The sequence below is a fragment of the Hemitrygon akajei genome, chromosome 6, assembly GCF_048418815.1.
Source record: "Hemitrygon akajei chromosome 6, sHemAka1.3, whole genome shotgun sequence".
Lineage (NCBI taxonomy): Eukaryota > Metazoa > Chordata > Chondrichthyes > Myliobatiformes > Dasyatidae > Hemitrygon > Hemitrygon akajei.
In genome coordinates this window covers 163,463,778-163,471,014 of record NC_133129.1, presented here as the reverse complement: position 1 = coordinate 163,471,014, position 7,237 = coordinate 163,463,778, and positions in this window count along the sequence as shown.

Sequence of the window (7,237 nt, the reverse complement as noted above, 5' to 3'; positions counted from 1 at the left end):
AAGGGTGAGGTGCAGTGCACATGCTCCTATCTGTGTAGAGAGTGCTGAGGTTGAGAGGACTGACAGCTTCAAGATCCTAGAAATGATCACCACTATCCTGTCCTGGTCCAAACACGTTGACACCATGGTCAAGAAAGCATACCAGTGTCTCTACTTCCTCAGGAGGCCAAAGAAATTTGGTAGGTCCTGCTTGACACTCACCAATTCTTATCCCCACACTGCAGAAAGCTTCCTATCTGAATATATCGTGGCTTGATATGGCAACTGCTCTGCAGAGTTGCGGACACAGATCAGCACCTCTTGGAAAGTATCCTCCCAGCCATGGACTCTGTCTTTATTCTCGCTGCCTCGGTAATACAGGCAACACTATCAAAGACTCCACCACCTCCTGACATTCCCTCTTCTTCCCCCTCCTATTGAGCAAAAGATAGAAAGGCCATGTACCACCAAGATCAAGGGCAGGATAGAAATTTATAAGACTACCAAACCATGCCCTTACATTATAAGATGGATTCTTGGCCTCATAATCCACTTCATTGTAGCACCTTAATGTTTGCCTGCACTACACTTTCTCTGTAACCTTATATTCTATATTCTGTTATGGTTTTCCTCCGTACTACCTCAATGCTTGATGTGATGAAATGATTTGGGTGTTGGTTGTCTGTCGCTTACGATGATGTGCAGCTCATCAATTGTGTGTTCTGAGATGGCTCTGCAGTAAGAGCTGAACTATGAAAGACCTGTGCGGGAGGAGTTTGATAGTGAAAATGCCATTGCACTGGGGCAGTTCCACTCTCTCAGCCTCAAAAAACTTGGTCCAATGGTACGAAAAATCCTCACAACCGGAGGCTTCCTCGTCTGCAGTGGACAGCCATGATGCCGTCAGTGTCTTGTCACGCCCTTGGCTCTCCACGAAATGTTGCAGCACCGCCTTCTTGGCCGCTGAATCTTGTAGTCGATCTCATCCGCCCAGTCCACCAGAACTGGCTTTGCATGCTGGAGCAGGCATATCCCTGTCTCACCAGGATTGGAGGTTCCTGGCTACCCTTACCTGGTTTAGCCCGCCTTTCGAAGCGGTGTACTGGGGTGTGGCCGCAGTCACAGGTTACTTGGAGCCACAGGTGAGAGCTGGGTAGCAGGTGGGGACTCACTTGAAATGATCTATACTGATGGAAAGCAAAACTGTTAAATTGGTAGGTTGGTTTATTACAGTGACAATAATAAACCAACCTACCAATTTAACAGTACTTTAGAAACATAGAAAACCGACAGCACAATACAGGCCCTTCGGCCCACAATGCTGTGCTGAACATGTACGTACTTTAGAAATTATCTAGGGTTACCCATAGCCCTCTATTTTTCTAAGCTCCATGTACTTATCCAGGAGTCTCTTAAAATACCCTATCGTTTCTGCCTCCACCACTGTCGCTGGCAGCCTATTCCACGCACTCACCACTCTCTGCGTAAAAAGCTTACCCCTGACATCTCCTCTGTACCTACTTCGAAGCACCTTAAAACTGTGCCCTCTCATGTTAGCCATTTCAGCCCTGGGAAAAAGCCTCTGACTATCCACACGATCAATGCCTCTCATCATCTTATACACCTCTATCAGGTCACCTCTCTTCCTCTGCTGCTCTAAGGAGAAAAGGCAGAGTTCACTCAAGCTATTCTCATAAGGCATGCTCTCCAATCCAGGCAACATCCTTGTAAATCTCCTCTGCACCCTTTCTATGGCTTCCACATCCTTCCTGTAGTGAGGCGACCAGAACTGAGCACAGTACTCCAAGTGGGGTCTGACCAGGGTCCTATATAGCTGCAACATTACCTCTCGGCTCACTCCCATGGTTGATGAAGGCCAATGCGTTGCATGCCTTCTTAATCACAGAGTCAACTTGTGCAGCAGCTTTGAGTGTCCTATGGACTCTCAAAGATCCCTCTGATCCTCCACACTGCCAAGAGTCTTACCATTAATACTGTACTATACTCTGCCATCATATTTGACATATCAAAATGAACCACCTCACACTTATCTGGGTTGAACTCCATCTGCCACCTCACAGCCTGGTTTTGCATCCTATTGATGTCACGCTGTAACCTCTGACAGCCCTCCACACTATCCACAACACCCCTAACCTTTGTGTCATCAGCAAACTTACTAACCCATCCCTCCACTTCCTCATCCAGCTCATTTATAAAAATCACGAGGAGAAGGGGTCCCAGAACAGATCCCTGAGGCACGCCACTGGTCACTGGCCCCCATGCAGAATATGACCCATCTACAACCACTCTTTGTCTTCTGTGGCCAAGTCAGTTCTGGATCCATAAAGCAAGGTCCCCTTGGATCCCATGCCTCCTTACTTCTTCAATAAGCCTTACATGGGGTACCTTATCAAATGCCTTGCTGAAATCCATATACACTACATCTACTGCTCTTCCTTCATCAATGTGTTTAGTCACATCCTGAAAAAATTCAGTCAGGCTTGTAAGGCACAACCTGCCTTTGACAAAGCCAATTTACTTGCCTTGTTGGTATAAAAACAATAAATATATTGCTAACAAGAGAAAATCTGCAGATGCTGGAAACCCAAGCAACACACACAAAATGCTGGAGGATCTCAGCAGGCCAGGCAGCATCTATTGAAAAAAAGATAGTCGACGTTTCTGGCCGAGACCCTTTGGCAGGACTGCTATACCTGTTCCACTTACATTGTATAAGTTGATTAGGTAACAAAATCTTCCTTAAGGATCTATTGAGCAACAGAAAAAACATACAATTACATACATAACAAAATAATATAAAAATTTGATTGTTTTAATTGTATATTCATTGGCCTGAACTTGTATGAAGTAAACTATTTTGTTCCCTTGATGGTTTGTTTTCAAAATCAAAAATCTTTGAAACTGCCAAATGCCAAATTATGTCATTATTGAAAATAACATTTTAAAATATTAAAGCTTTTGCACAGAGAACATCAGAAAGTATAATACTGCTCTTCAGTATCAGCACATTTTGTCAGTAAGGCATTGTATTTAAGATTGACTGCCAATGAACCAGTCTGTCAAATGTAAGATCCAGTCAGTTTTAATCGTCTTGATTCATGCTGGTAAAGTTCGACCAGTTGCATACAGATGAAACCACCAAGTCAGGGCACCGATTTATGTCTAGATCCGCGGCACCGCATATGTTTCCTTTTGCAAATTCTTGCCTGGGTTGCTCAAGCAGGGTGCCTTGTGGTAATGGCGTCTAATTGCATTTGGAGGGACAAGCTGCCTTAAACCAAAGCAAGCAGGTCGCCTGTTGGCTGAGCTTAAAGGAAACTTGGTCTTGAGAATTATGGAAAAATTCCTTGATTTATTTGTTCAAGCAGCAAGCTGAATGAGGCTGTGTAGAAACCGGAATCTGTGAAGGAGCGAATGTGGTGAAATTCAAACAATACAATAGTGCTTTTATTTTTAAAATCAGGATGGAAAAATCCTGCTTTGTGGAACTAATTTTAAAAATGTGTAACATTTGTGAAAGAGAGCAGATGGTAGTACTCTTTATAAACTGCATTTCAATCTATTTAGTCCTATGTGGAGATTTGCCTTAGTAATTTTCTTCTCATATAGCTTAATATTGTGTGCTCAGTGAGTAATGATTCTTGCTTTCACAATCTATATATATGCTGGTCCTATATATTTTGAACGTACTGTTATTAGGTACACCTGTACACCTGCTTGTTAATGCAAATATCTAATCAGCCAATCATGTGGCAGCAACTCAATGCATAAAAGCATGCAGACATGGTCAAGAGCTTCAGTTGTTGTTCAGACCAAACATCAGAATGGGAAAGAAATGTGATCTAAGGGACTTTGACAGTAGAATGATTGTTGGTGTCAGATAGGGTGGTCGGAGTATCTCAGAAACTTCTGATCTCCTGGCATTTTCATGCACAATAGTCTCTAGTGTTTACAGAGATTGGTGCAAAAAACAAAAAGTACTCAGGAAGCAGCACTTCTGGATGCGAAAATGCCTTATTAATGAGAGAGGTCGGAGGGTTTTGGTCAAACTGGTTCAAGCTGATAGGAAGGCGACAGTAACTCAAATAACTACAAGATTCAACAGTGATATGCTAAAGTGCACCTCTGAACAGACAACACTTCAATATTTACAATGGATAGGCTACAGCAGCAAAAGACCATGAACATACACTCAGTGTCCACTTTATTAAGTACAGAAAGTCCCTACAAAAGTGGCCACTGAGTGTAGAAAATAGAATATTACCGCACAGTACAGGCCCTTCTACTCACAATGTTGTACTAACCTTTTAACCTCATCTAAGAATCTAACCCTACCTTCCTTCATAGCTCCCCATTTTTCTATCAGCCATGTGGCTATCTAAGAGATTCTTAAATCCCACTGGTGGTAAAGGAAGATAAACTTAGGAACTTGCTAAGTTTCCTTTGAGAGCCAAAGCTCAATATATCCTTAACTAATGTCAGCTGGATAACTCCATGTATGAGCGAGATGTGATCATAGGTAATCATAGTACTGAAATTGAACAATGAAATTACATCATGAGTGAATCTGCAGATGCTGGAAATAAATAAAAACACAAAATGCTGGCAGAACTCAGCAGGCCAGACAGCATCTATGAGAGGAGGTAGTGATGATGTTTCGGGCCAAAACCCTTCATCACCTTCCTGATGAAGGGTTTCGGCCCGAAATGTCGTCACTACCTCCTCCCATAGATGCTGACTGGCCTGCTGAGTTCTGCCAGCATTTTGTGTTTTTAATGAAATTACATGCTTAGGTTACAGGAGATTAATGCAATTTCTTCATTTTCAGGAAAGGTGGTCATAATACATTGAGAAGAAAGCCACAAAGAGACACCGTGTATCAGTAGTTATACTTTACCAGTGATGATTAATCAGGATAAATGCATTAAACATATTCTATGAAGCAGAACCTATCAGTTGTATTGCTCCTGTTTGGTGTCACTTACAAACTTGGAAGTAAATTTCCAAGTTTTAAACTCTTAGCTAAGAGATGAACACAACTGCCACCTGTAGCCCCTCAATCAGTTTCCACCTTTGTTGGCTGAGTATTTACCTTGAAGCATAAGCCTACTGGGAATTAAAATTAAAACCAAGGAGAATCTGAATCCAGCCTGAGGCCTGGGGTATGATATTTCCTCATGCCTAATCCAAACCCTAACGCTGATGTATAGTCGGGCCATTGCAGGCCATTACTGACTCCTTCTCGTTACTAAATGAAGATCAAGTAAATACAGTCAAGCTTTTGCCACCTCTTTCTATGAGTAGTTTCCCCAAGGGCCTGAGGAGGTAGTTAGTGTCAAAGGCTTTACTCTGAGCACCGTATGGCTCTGCACCGGAACCCACAGCTGACTCACTCCAATTTGTTGCTGCACACGAGTTCATGTTCAAGCTTATTGTTATCTGACTGCACATTTATAAACCAAAGGCAACATTGTTTCTCCTGACCATTGTGCACCCACATCACACGCAATTAATAAAACAAACTATCACCACAAAAATATTAATAAAATATAATTCTAAGTGCATATGGTGCACAGCATAGTGAACTGTAAACAGTCAATAACATAGTAAACAGTTTGCTGTCCTAGTGAGGAGACCTTGGTGGTGGCAGGCTATTCATTATCCTCATGGCCTGAGGGAAGAAGCTGTTATCCAGTCTGGCAGTCCTAGTCCTGATGCTCCTGTACCTCTTTCCTTACAAGAGAGAGTTAAAGAGTTCATGGGATAGGTGGTAGAACCCCTCAACAATGCTTTGGGTCCTTTGTATGCAATGCTCCCAGTAAATGTCACAATTATGGGGAAGGAGACCACTGCGATCCTCTCAGGTTAGATCGTCCATTACGTGCACACCAAAGAACTTAGTGCTCTTCATTCTCTCCACAGCAGAACCATTGATGTGCAATGGAGAGTGGCCAGCCTGCACCTTTCTGAAGTCTACAAGCATCTCTTTTGTCTTGACCTTATTGAGACACAGGTTGTTGTTCTTGCACCATTTGACCAACTTCTCTGTCTCCTTTCTGTGTGCTGACTCATCATTGTTGTTTTATCATCAGTGAACTTGATGCGTTTTGAGCTGGATCTGGCAGTGCAGCCATGAGTCAGCAATGTGAGCAGCATTAGGGCTGAACACACAGCCCGGGGGGGGGGGGGGGGGGGCAGCCAACTCAACTGACTGGGGTTTTTCCATCAAAAAGTCCAAGTTCCAGACACAGCGAGGGGTGCTGAACTGTTTACCCAGCAGCCTCTGAGGGGTGATTGTGCTACTGAAGTCACTGGACAACTTAGATTAGATTCAAATTTATTGTCATTGTGCCGAGTACAGATACAAAGACAATGAAATGTAATTAGCATCTAACCAGAAATGCAAAGAATAGTGTTATTTACAAAATAACTGCGAATAAAAAGTAAGTGCTACAGCACACAAATATAAAAGTACTGAGACAGTACAATACGGGTGCAATACTGTTTAGCGCTGTGATGTGAGGTTCAGCAGGGTCACAGCCTCAGGGAAGAAGCTTTTCCTGTGTCTGCTGGTGCGGGAGCGGAGGCTCCTGTAGCGCCTACCGGATGGGAGGAGAGTAAAAAGTCCATGGTTAGGGTGAGATGCATCCTTGATAATGCTTTTCACCCTGTCCAGGCAGCATTTATGGTAGATGTTCTCAATGGTGGGCAATTGGGTGCCAATAATCCGCTGGCCAGCTTTCACCACACACTGGAGTGCTTTGCAGTCCGATATAGGACAATTGCCGTACCACATTGAGATGCAGTTGGTGAGTATGCTCTCAATGGTACAGTGGTAAAAGTCCGTCAGTATCCTGGGACAGAGGTGAGCTTTCTTGATGCTCCGCAGGAAATAAAGGTGCCGTTGTGCCTTTTTGAAAAGCTGGAATATGAGGCATTGTTTTCAGGTGGGACAGGAGAGCTTGGAGGGTCGAGGCTATGACATCATCAGCCCACCGGTTTGAGTGGTAAGTGAACTGGAAAGGGTCCAATGCAGCTGGAAGGTGAGATTTTATACAATCCATTGTCAGCTGCTTAAAGTTCCGTAGTTCATGATTGCTGAAGTCAGTGACAATGGGCAGTAATTGTTTAGGCAAGTTACCATTGCTTTGAAGCCTGCAGGGACAGCAGACTGTTGCAAAGCGATATTAAAGAAGATATTAAAGAACTCCAGCTCTATATAAGAATTGTTGCTTCA